At 36.8% G+C, this 12,388-nt stretch overlaps 1 long non-coding RNA gene across 1 annotated transcript; it reads right to left on the bottom strand.

The window, feature by feature from the left end:
- Positions 1-1,830: 1,830 nt before the first annotated feature.
- LOC131384308 (uncharacterized) lies at positions 1,831-5,622 on the bottom strand. The gene is made up of 3 exons (XR_009215024.1): positions 5,386-5,622; positions 2,588-2,711; positions 1,831-2,073 (listed from the first exon to the last, which is right to left on the bottom strand). It is a non-coding gene; the product is annotated as an uncharacterized LOC131384308 (long non-coding RNA).
- Between the last annotated feature and the right edge of the window lie 6,766 nt (positions 5,623-12,388).

The following is a 12,388-nucleotide window of genomic DNA, read 5'->3' on the forward strand; positions in this document are numbered from 1 at the left end:
TTGAGCCTTTAAAAAGATAATGATGTCACCTCCCCAGTCACCCTCAGGATGTTGTAGGAAGACGTAGATGACATACTGGGAGGTCAAACGTCAAAAACTCTGACGTGATCCCCAAATATGGGGAATTATCATTTAAAACCACAATCATCTATAGTCCATACATATCTATAATGGACAGAAGTATGAGAATGAATAAGCAAAGATACTTATGTACATCAATAATAAAGTAAGAAACGTAAAAAAATGCATGTAATAAAAAATAACAACATAGAAATTTAAGAATTAAGTGGTAGTCAAATCTAATTGGAATAACTCACTTATATAAAAAAACAAGAGGAAGAAAACTTTATACATAGCTCTGGAAAATATCACAACTATGTTCCCAGAACAATGTTTATCTCCCACAGCATTCAACCTAGTGTCATGCACACAGTTGGGACTCAGCCACTGTTGCCTGATTGATAATGAAGACAGTCACCGTGGTCAACCCAAAAGTAATTGAACGTTCATTTTTTATAAGGTCAGTGTGAAATCTGTCTACTGCACCCCTGTGATAACAAATGCATAGAAAGCTTAAAACTCCATCTTTAACAAATAATAACAAATTGATGATGTTCACCAATTTCCAAAACAGCAATGAGGTATTTTAATGGGAGGGGATATGGAGCAAGGAAGGCAGGGTGGTAGATGGAAAATACTCCTGAAGCTAATGGTTTGTTCAATTTACTTCTAAAACGCACCCTTTTCTACTTAATAGCCTTAGGTAAAGAAAGTTCCTCTTTCCCCTAAATAAAAATTATTAGGCATTTTGTCTATTAATCTTAGTAGCATGCTTCAACTAGAGTCTCATTAACATTGTGAACTGGGCCAGAAGACACTGTGTCACGTTATGAGAGCTGACGTCCTTTCATTTCAAGAGCACCTTGACCTTCTCCAGCAGTGGCATCATGTTCTCCTATCAGGGTTCTTACTGCTTCCCAATGCGGCTGCCTGGTCTCCCTAGAGCCCAAGAGCCATCAGCACAGGGTGGTCCCTGAGGCGGCCTGCACAGGAAGCCCCTGGGTTGGGTTTTAATGTGCTCACTCACACACTCACTCACAATTTTAAAAAATTATCATGTATTCAAATCCAAATAAAAAAAATGTTTGTGCTCAAAAAAAAATCTGGAGAACTGAGAACCAGAGCCAGTGCTTTAAGTCTCTTGGTGAAGCTACAGCCTAATTACTGCCTGCTGTGTGGCGCAGTTAAACACAATCAGTCAGAAAGCCTTAAAGATACAATATCCCTTTTCACAAACTGTCTGCTTGTCAATTCCAAGTCACCCCCCTGCTTTAAATCAACCAACCACAGAGCTGTTATGAACAGCAACTGATTTTCCATGCAGTGCTGCAAAACAAAATCACACCGTATCCTATTTTTAATGGCCACAGTTTTTCAACTGCATAACAAGAGTTAGCTGGCACTGCTGAGCTGAACGGTATCAAAAAAATGGGTTCAAGTAGAAAGAGCTTGGAACCCTTGAAGTGAACAAGTACAGACCCAATTACAAGTGCATTGTGGTGCTCAGTACCAATTACATCCAAATAACAGTGGAGCAAATTTCCCCTTAATAGTTATATTGTAGACATCAACTTCTTGTATTTTCATTCCTGCAGGATACAGCTTGATATTGAAAAGAAAAAAAAACTGAATCATAAATACTATTTTATTAACACACAGTCTATTTATGCAGAAAGGCTCTTCTTTGATGTCAATGTAGGAACGTGGTAGCCTGGTCACCAGAGACAGGTGTTCTGCTTCTTTAGAAAGAATCTGTGGTTTGTCAGAAATTTCACTTGGGAAAATCAGATTTTCTTGCTTGTGTATTGCTTGATAGAAGTGATCTTTTCTAAAGCAATATGCTTTTTAATTATTTGAGGCTTAGGGACATAAACAGGCAGTTTGATTTTTTTTTTTTTTTTTTAAAAACCTTAGCCCAATCTCCAAAGTAATGAGTAAAATTAGTCAGTCAATGAATAGAGGAAGCTGCCACTTGGGACTCCAGGGGCTGACATTTGACAGGTTTCTTAAGAGCTAGAAGAAGAAAGAAAGAAACAGGTAAACAAATGGACTGAATGGGAGTGGAGGTGATAGGAAAGAAGGCATGCACAGCAAAGTAATCCTCAAAACCTTGGATCTACAACATGGGGAAAGAAGAGGCCAGGAGGCCAGACTAAACAAAACAGAACCAAGAAAATGCAGCCAATGAATATGGATTGTGTTTTGCTGACTAACATAGAGTCAGAGAAACACGGGCCTGGCAAGGTCAGCCTGTGTAATCCTGGACCACGCATTATCCCAGCGGCTGCCCTCACTCCGCTGGAATCATCTGCCTCCAATGGCCAGCTTTCATTTGTTCCTTGGGTACTGGCTTCATTTTGAATTTCTTCTAAACCCATATGAGAACACTAGTAGTTACAAAATGCCACATCTTCCAGAGGCTGACCAATCAGGCTGGAGAAATCTTGCAAGAAAAAGAAGTTATTTCCGGGGCATTGTCAACATGCTGCCAAGGATGAGAGCACAATCCGAGCAAATAGATCTTTACCTGTCCCTATCTTCTCCCCATTTTCACTTTATTTGGCACCATGAGGTGAAGCACATGGTCCAGTATTTTCCCCCAGCTTTGATCCTTTGCTTTTTCCTTTTTTCCAACTCAGTGTGAGCTTCATCTTGAAACAAAACAAAATACGTTATTTAGGTAGAAGATAAAATTCCAAAGTTTTATTTCAAATGAAAAATAAATGGGAGATGCCACTGATTAAAAGTAAACATTAGAAACTACTAACTTATCCAACCCTCTCATTTTAGAGATGAGGAAACTGAGGCCTGAGAACAACATGAATTCTACAATACATTTACTGTCAGAAGGCAGCGGTGTCAATGGCCACAACAACACCTGGAACTGATTCCAAGACTTGTGGTCACCGTGGGAATGCTATTTATTGTACATAGTGACTCACAAATCTAGGTTATGTGAACTATAAAAAGCCTGACTCAGAACTCCAGAGAGTAAGGAGCTAATACTATTTGAGATATAGGCCATAGACTGTGATATAACGATGTTTGTAGAGTTATTTCTCAAGGCAGCATTATTCAAAGCAGCACTGGACATAGTCATACATCCATTAATGAATATGTGTTATGACATTAACCAGAATAGCTTCGGATAACAATTAGCATATGTACTTCTGGGCATTTTTGGTGAGAAAGAGGGAAGTAGAGGTAGGACTGAGGTTGGAGGTGTGGGAAGGGGGAGGGACTCTAGCAAAGAAAGAAGGGTGGGCATTGTGGAAGGCCAGTGAGGGAGGGGAGCTGAGGCCAGGATCCCCCAGAAGCCCAGGTCTGAGTTGCGGGGAGAGGACTGGAGGGTCTGGGAGAAGGACCATGAAGCTTTCTTCTGCCCCAGCTCAACTTCGATGTCACCCAAAAATGTTGTTTCCCTTCAGGTCCTGCATTTGAATGATTTTAGTTCTTCCTCCCTTACCCCAAATTTCCCCAGCATTTATCAATAGCTGACGTTCCTTTAGATACTGAGAACTAAAATGACCTAAAATGCAAAGGCTTGGAAAAGACAATGGTCCCTTAGTGGAAATAAAAAGTAGAACACATCCATCAAATGGAAAAGACTGAGGTGTGATCATTTCCTGTTTTGACTAAGGAGAGAATCTGAAAACAGGATACCAGCTACCTCATTTAGGGGAGAAGAAGGAATAAGGTTTTAAAAAGAGGGACATGAAGACACAGAATGAAACCTTCAATAGCATCACCACTCACAGCGGGGCCGTGGAAGGAGCTAAGCACCAAGCGTATCATACTCTGCAGCCAGGAAAAGGGAGTTTTACCCTTAAACGATTTATGAAGATTCTGGGGGGTGTTTTGTAGATGTTATTGGGAGTTTTATTGTTTGCTACTTGTGTTGTTTTTAACATCGCTAGCTTCCTATAAAGAATTTTTCCCCCCAGAGGATTCTATCCCTGTAACTATATTGACTTAATTCTGGAGCACCAGTGCAATTAAAAGACAGTTCTAATTAATAGGCAATAGAATGGTTGTATGTAAAAGATTTCAGCAGTTTATGCTTGGTGCACTAAACGAATCTGAACAAAGTCACAAAAGGCATCAGAGCTCCATTAGAATTTATCAGCTGAGATGCTTGGAATATTTTTCACACTGGGTAGTCACATCACTCCCTGCAGTTGAGATTGGACTGAAAGAAAAAAAGGTCGACATATTTTTCTGTACCAGTGGCAGTAAAATGGCTTCTCATTTCAACTGAGAAGTACCAACCACCAGAGCAAAAGCACCTTTACAGCAGGAATTCTACTTCTGACCCACCACGGAAAAACGCGATATAATCACTGTCTCTAATTTTCCAGCCAGCAGCCAGACTAACTGGGTCTGACTGTAGGATTTGGGGTCAGACTGCCTGGGTTCCAACCCTGCCTCTCGCCATGAAGAATAAGTAGAATCCTGGACAGATAAACTGAATTTCTCTGCTTTCATGTCCTCATCTGCAAAATGGGATAATAACAGTGCCTTCCTCCTAGGACTGTGGTAAAGATTGCATGAATAACTCACATAATGCATTCAGAATGCTGTTTAGCAGCACAGAGAGCACTCGATAAATTTTATACTACGATTATTATCCAGGTCCATCATTAGACACTGTGATGGGGTGTAAAGAAACTGTATGATTAAGCACATTCCATACTTCATATCACGATCCAGTCTAATAATGCACAGTCAGGGGTGGAGAGGAAGAGGTTTTGAACTCTCAACTGCCAAATAAATGAAGTTCTGCCATGAAACGCTGTACAAACCATGGCAATTCCATGTACTCTTCTACTAATGCCAATGGTTTCCAAGCACTTAAACAAAAGAGGATCGTTGGTTATTCACATAGGCTAAAGGTAGTAAATCTTTCACACTGTATTGTATTATCGCTTATGTACTTCTTGAGAACCATTTTATTGAGGTATGATTGACATACAAAAAGCTGTTCATATTTAACCTATACAACTCAGGGATTTTGGAGATGAGTATATACCCGTGAAACTGTCACTACTATCTTTGCCATAAACCTATCACCTCCAAAACTTCCTTTATTATAATTATTTTTATGGTAACAGTACTTAACATAATATCCACCCTCTTAGCAAATTTTTTAGTATACTATCCAGTATTCTTAAGTACAGGCACTATGCTGTAGATCTCCAGGACTTATTCATCTTGTATAACTTTAAAAAATAACATCTTTGATAGTCTTACTCCTACGTGCAGTCTTTCTATGAACTTGCGATAAAAGTATTATTAAGAAACTTAAACACTGATTTCCCTACCTACCCCAGGACATCTTAGAAAAGCAACACATTCATTGAGAATTTTTGGTCTTTGCATGAGTCTAAGAGTAAGAAAGTATGAATTAAGGTGGTCAAGATGTGCTGAGCGTCATTTTGCTAATCTTGTCAGCTTCCCAGGTTTTGAAATCCCTGCCTGTGTTTGGAGAATCCTCCCCTTATTTGGCACAGTGTGCCATTCTCGCAGTCACAGCATAGGCATGAGTCCTAGCCATACCCAGACCTTGAATAGGAAAAATTGGATAGCTGCTCTGCAGCGTCCAGGCAGCAGCAGCTATGACTCTAGGCAAAGCTACAAGTTCCAAGTTCCAAGTTCTGTGGTGCAGGAAGTAAAGCTATGGAAGCCAGTGTCCAGTGGCAGTGGTCGCTCAACCAGAATCCCTCTTGAAACTTGATTTGGGGTTCCTTTCCTGATTAAGTAAGCTCTGAAACTAATTCTCCGGCCCTGGAGGAGAGGCTGTAACCTACCCAGTATCTTTTTAACAAATTTTTTTTTCTCCATGTATCAGTCGCAATGAGTTTCTGCTACTTATAGCGAAGGACTCTGATTGATACAGTGGCCAAATGGGATCTATTTCAAGCCAGACATTCATTCTTAAAGCCTCGGCAACATTCCCTGGTCACTTCCTGATCAGGGCCCATCTGGATATTGCATTAATCCCTGAGTGCCACGTTTTGGACAAAATATTGTCAAGCTAGAACTTGATTCCAATGGGGCAAAGCTAGAATAATAATACTGGAAACAGTACTGATAAGGGAGGTACTGAGAATATTTCTCTAGAGCATTGTTTCCAGGCTGAAATAAAAGAGTAACTGCAAACCTCCCTTTCTTCTGATCATACAACATAATCTTCAAAAGATCATCTCCCTGGAGTAAATGTCCTCAGGGATTTCAGCATGGAGTAGCAAGTTAAGTTAGATTACATCTAAGATCCCTTCCCATTTTGAAAGGCTATGTGTGCTTTGGAAGACCTAAGTTGCAAAACACCATCTACTCCCCAGTAGAAATTACATTTAGTCATCAGTATTACTATCTGCTATAAAGGAGGAAGAATATTTGACAATACAGGTAAATTTTCATGTCCATTTACCAATTTTTCTTAATTTTTCAAAGTTTTGGGTGGCCCATAAGACATTGAACATCCAGTAGGAACTCAATCAATACTGCTCTGAATTGAACTGAATTGTGTCCACAGCTCCATTCAGGCAAGGCCACCTTTTCCAATTTCTCAGTTTATCACCCTCACTGGTTCCCTGACTCTCTGTTCACTCTCTTCCTGACCCTAAGTTCACTGGCACCTCTTTAATCACTCAGTCTTCTTGGTCTGTCCCCTGCAGACAAGCTCGTTTCAGCTTCCTTCTGACCCTGGATCACCAGCTTTCTTTGCCAACTTTGTTTTCTTCCCTTTCAATTCATCTAGTCCAGTGACCCAGCAGTCTCCTACGGCTGCCCAAGTACCTTTCTTAGGGTAAAGGCTTACGGATTATTTGTTGAATAAATTAATAATTTACTATCTTATAATGATTTTAACACCAATTAGCTTAAAGCAATTATCATCTTTTGGATATTTTCTATATTTAATGAATGTAATTTTAAACTCTTCTTGATAAGGGAAAATTTATTAGTTTAAGAGCTTTCAAACATTACATTTGTACTGTTTAATTCTGAGTCAAAGAACATGCTTAGAAGTCAGGCTTAAAAGGCAGCCTGGGGTAAACATTCTATAAACTTTCAAAATGATAGCTCATTTTTCAATGTCATTGCCTATAAATTTATCATATTCCTAAAATTATGTGATATAATGGTGATAATTAGCATTGCTGCAGACAAAGCTTCTTTTTATAATATAAAATAAATGTAGAGCTCTGCCCCCTTCATTTAATCAAACCAAGGCCACTTTGACCTCTTAAAAAGGTATTGATATTAAATGATTAAATATGGGGCTTTCCCAACTTCATCTGAAGACTGGAAGTACTAGTAAGGTGACGTGTAAGTCTTCACTTTAAACATTCCATCACAACATTTGGGAAAATAATCGTACTTTCATTTTACTCACAACTGCCCAACTGTTTGATAAGATACAAAGAGCTGGATTCATCAAAGTGATGATAGCAGGTGGTCTTACAAAATTTTAACCACTAAAAATGCATTTCTATTAATTTTTATCTTCCTCCAAATATTAATGAATAGTTCCAGTGATAATTAGCAATTTTCCCTAATTACAGAAAATTGGCACTTCACAAATAACAAACTCTGATATTATCTAGTATTGTGCCAGTTTTCCTATTAATTCGGAAATTCAGCAATTATCACCAGAACCATGTAGGTTAAAGTATGTCAGATTCTGGATAAACAACCTAAAATACCCAGCCATATGAGTTTTGATGTCAGGTAAAGTTCAATATTGACATTTGAAGAAAAAAGTATATTAGTGACCAACTCTTGCTATTGAAGCACTGTGGGAAAGCTTTCCAAGTTTATTTCAGCCTAGCCCCTGCAGATGACATCAGGTGCAAAACCTGGATAGTTTGTCTCATTGTCAATTTGAAGAAAACGATAAAAAAGTTTAGAAAATTTCTCAAATTGGAAAGCAGCATATATAAAAGTGCTATGTGATATCTTAAGTGTACATTGATTTTCTTCTAAATCCAACAAAATTTAGGAAGACAAAAATCCTTCAGTATATTTGTCAGTTGAGAAATAACGAACACTTCATGTACTTATCAATTCCTGACATGCAAACATTTTTGCTGAATGTAAACCAATCTATACATAAACTCTGTGTTCTTGAGGTGCAGCTTGATGTTAAGAATTCAGGAGCTGGAGAAATGCACTATTTCTTTGTTAATTTTTGAGTAGTTTAATGCTGACCAATCAGAAGCCTATAATTAACTCTGGACAACACTAAGAATCTTAAGATCAATATTATTTTTTCATCTTAATTGTCATGTAATTCTCAGCACAATGTCACATAGTTTTATTTGGAATGAATCTTCCCAAGTTCAACAGTTGAAGGCAAATTCATGATTAGGCCTCTCAGCTTTCAGAAGGCTTTGCTGAACTCAACAGTTCTGAGACCAAAATTTGGACTGATTTTGCATGCCACCAGAGTAACTGGTTTTTAAAAATGTACACAATTCAGTACAATAAATCAATTTACCAGAAGTGGAATCAATTTGACAGATTGCTTAATTAAATTGACATGTGGTATGTGTGTCACTCCTCGTCCCAAAAGGAAAGATGAGTTCAGGTGACAAGAGAGCTAAAGTTTCTATTAAAATGATAAATAAAACTAGTTTCCAATAAGACCATTCAGAAACTAAGAACAGATTAAAAGTCAAACTATGACTACATTGAAAAATATCACAATTTATTGCCTATTTTCATGGAGAAAAGACAAGGGAAGAAATAGACTTACCTTCTAATAAAATAAATTTAAATCACACCAAAACCAAATCTTCCAATCCTTGAGAGTTACGAAATAATGAAATGCATTAGACAGAGTGAGATAGTGGAAAATGGTTTTTTTCTTCTGATATTATTTCCTATCCCTCAGAATTTAGAAATGAGGGGGATTAGTTTTTGTATCATTCCCCTATGAAAAAAGAAACATTATAATGGTTCTCAATTTTCCTCTGAAACAAGTCCAACCCTATAGCACTGATGCCACCTAACCCATTCGAACGTCCCTCCCTATACCCCCTCCACTCTTTCTCTGCCACAGACACTGCATCTATTCCTATCCACTGCAGCTTTAGCTTAGATGGCCCTTTCTTCTTTTCTCTATTTATGCAAATCTCATCATGTTTTAGTAAGTCTACCTCTAACATTATACAGAATATATCATATCGTATAAACCAATGCTTCTTCCTCCAGTTACACAGTGCAGTTGAACGTATTTCCTCTATCTGAATCCTATCAGTATTTATACTTCCATTTAAAATCCCACCTCTTTCTTGAAACTTTTTCTAAAAACTCAAGCAGCAATGACCTCTCCTCCCTGACAGTCTCATAATACCATACACATTGTAGCATATACTCGACATACAAATTTCATGTTAGAATTTTATTATTTCAATAACTAGTACCATCTTCTAGTTATTCTTAGTACATGAGACTCATCACCCTAATAAGAGTACAGTGTCATCGAAGGCAAGAACAAATCACACTTTTCTTTTGTGTCGTGCAAAGACTCCAGTAAGTACTTGGCAGAAGAGTGTAATGATTTAAAGCACAGAGATTTGATCAGATACTATTCTAATCATTTATCACTTACCAGATAGTTTACGTGGTATAAGTTGTTAAATCTCATCTGTAAAAGAGACAGAGTACTTTCTAACCTCATTTATTTGTTGAGGGAATTAAATAAAATAATTCCTGGAAATTTCTAGGTTTAGTGTAGTATGGTAAATGGAAGCTATTATTATTTTGTCATAGCCTGTCTTACATTATAACTTACCTTTGTATTATAAATATTTGTATTCTAATTTGAAAACAGAGGACTCAGCCTGAAGGCTATTTTATTTTTTAAAGAAAATACTATAAGCCCTTTTATTTCATGTTTTTTTTAAAAAATACCGCTTGAATAAGCCACCTCATTTCTTCATGTAACTGCTGTTTTTCCTTTTATCTAAGGGGTCTAATCACCCTGGTTTGTCTAGAGTAGTAGGAGATGTCAACGTAATAAACAAGTTTGATCTAACTGTATATAACAACTAGAGAATACATACATATTTCTCAAGAAAATCTGAAGCATTTACAATACTTGATTATTAATAAGATTATAAAGCAACACTCAAAGAAATTCGCAGAATTATTATCAGACTAATCAATATTCTGACCACAATTTTATTAAGTCAATAAATTTTAAAATACTATATATTTGGAAATTAAAAGACAAACAGGCACTTCATTAAATAACTCAGGAGTCAAAGAAGAAGTAATGGTGGAAACATAAATTATAATAAATTATAATTAAATTTTATTACTAAAAGGTAATAATAAGAATATGAAAAGTCGTGCCAGATAGTAAAAACAGTATTTACAGGAAAATTTAGAGCTTTAAAATTCTTACTTTGGAAAAGAGAAAAAACTAAAAATTGCTAGGTATTCAATTTTAAAAGTTATAAGGTATAACAACATAAATTCAGACAAATTAAAAAGAGGGACAAATAAAATTAAGGGTACTAATCTATGAATATTTTTTAAATCCTAGAAAAAATCAATCAAAACAAAAATTTTAAATGCTAATAAAGTAGAAAAAAGTTAGCTAGATTGTTCAAGGGGAGAAAAGATTTTTATAAATCAATAAACTAGGCTGGGCACAGTGGCTCATGCCTCTAAACCCAGCACTTTGGGAGGCCAAGGAGGGAAGATCACGAGGTCAGGAGTTCCAGACCAGCCTGTTCAATATGGTGAAACCCCGTCTCTATTAAAAATACAAAAATTAGCCCGGTGTGGTGGTGCGTGCCAGTAGTCCCAGCTACTCAGGAGGCTGAGGCAGAAGAATCACTTGAACCCAGGAGGTGGAGGTTGCAGTGAACCAAGATTGCACCAGTGCACTCCACCCTGGGTGACAGAGTGAGACTCCATCTCAAAAAAAAAAAAAGAATAAACTATATTAGAATTGAATTGCTGCCAATAAGACAGGAATTGCAAAGATAATAATCCACAAGAAAATATTGTGATATGCTTTTGCCAGCAAATTTGAAACTTTTGATGAAATGGACAAAGTCTTAGACATATATAATGTGAAAAAGACTTAGAAAGAATGAGAAAGCCTCAAAAGTCCTGTAACTATTAAAGAAGTTGAAATAGATGTTTAAAAGCCTCACACAATAAAAATGCAGACAGTTGTATAAATTAATTCTACCACATTTTAAGGTAGATGCTGTCTTTCATAATGTTATGTTGCTCTTTCAGAAAATAGAAAAAGGGGGAATACTTCCCAATCTATAAATGATATTCGTGTAACCTATCAAGTACACTGTATGAGAAATGCAAATTACCTCTAACCCTACTTACCATGTAGATAGTTTATATGAGTGAAATCCTTATCTCATAGTGGGTCATCACCGGACACTGTAGTACTTTAAAATCAAGAAAGAGAAGAATAACCATGTTATTTAAAATTATGGATATAACCAATAAAACTAACAACAGACACAAAAATGTACCCTCTGGTGAGTAAGAAGAGTGTTGGTGCGCAGGAGAACTCCCTGAGCACATTTGAACTATTTGACCTATAGCCGAATGCTAAAATGTGTATTTTATCAAAAACAAAAGAAGAGAATGTGTGGTTAAGAAATAAAGACTGCAATGGGCATATCATATTTTCAAGAAGAGAAACAAGTCAAGGAGTGTCTGAAAGTTTAGATCTTGTGTTCTTCCGCCATTATGAAGCTTCCGGTTTCACGGTTGTGTGGGACAGGCCTGAACATGGAACTAGAACTCATATACAAGCATTGTGTCAGTCGGGGTTCAGATCTTTAGATCTTTCATCCATTTTTGAAAATAGAGATCCAAGGCATTGCCATAAAATAAGTTGTCTCCTTTCTCCACTTTGTTTTCTGTTTCTTAAATCACTCCAATTATTTGGATAAATGTACACTTTTCTTCATTTGTTATTATAAATAGCCTAATAACATGGTAGACACCCAGTAAATATAACCTTTTGTCTCTCTGTGCTCTGTAACCCACTTGTTGCTTTTCAGTGGAAGAATTAACTAGGTAGATAGGATCAAACTGAATTTTGTAGACTATAGTTGAGCACTGTTATTTCCTTAAAATGCATATTTTTTATTACTACAGCCCATGACTGGTATTTGCATTCCAGAGTTTTCCTTAATATATAATAAATACTCCATTCTGTTTATATATTCTTAATGAACTAGTATGTTGGAATTATTTCATTGTATAAGATACAATAAAGCATATTAAATCATTTTTGTGGATGCCAGGGTTAAGGAGCACCCAAATAGTTATAACC

The sequence above is a fragment of the Hylobates moloch genome, unplaced genomic scaffold (assembly GCF_009828535.3).
Source record: "Hylobates moloch isolate HMO894 unplaced genomic scaffold, HMol_V3 SCAFFOLD_9, whole genome shotgun sequence".
Classification (NCBI taxonomy): Eukaryota; Metazoa; Chordata; class Mammalia; order Primates; family Hylobatidae; genus Hylobates; species Hylobates moloch.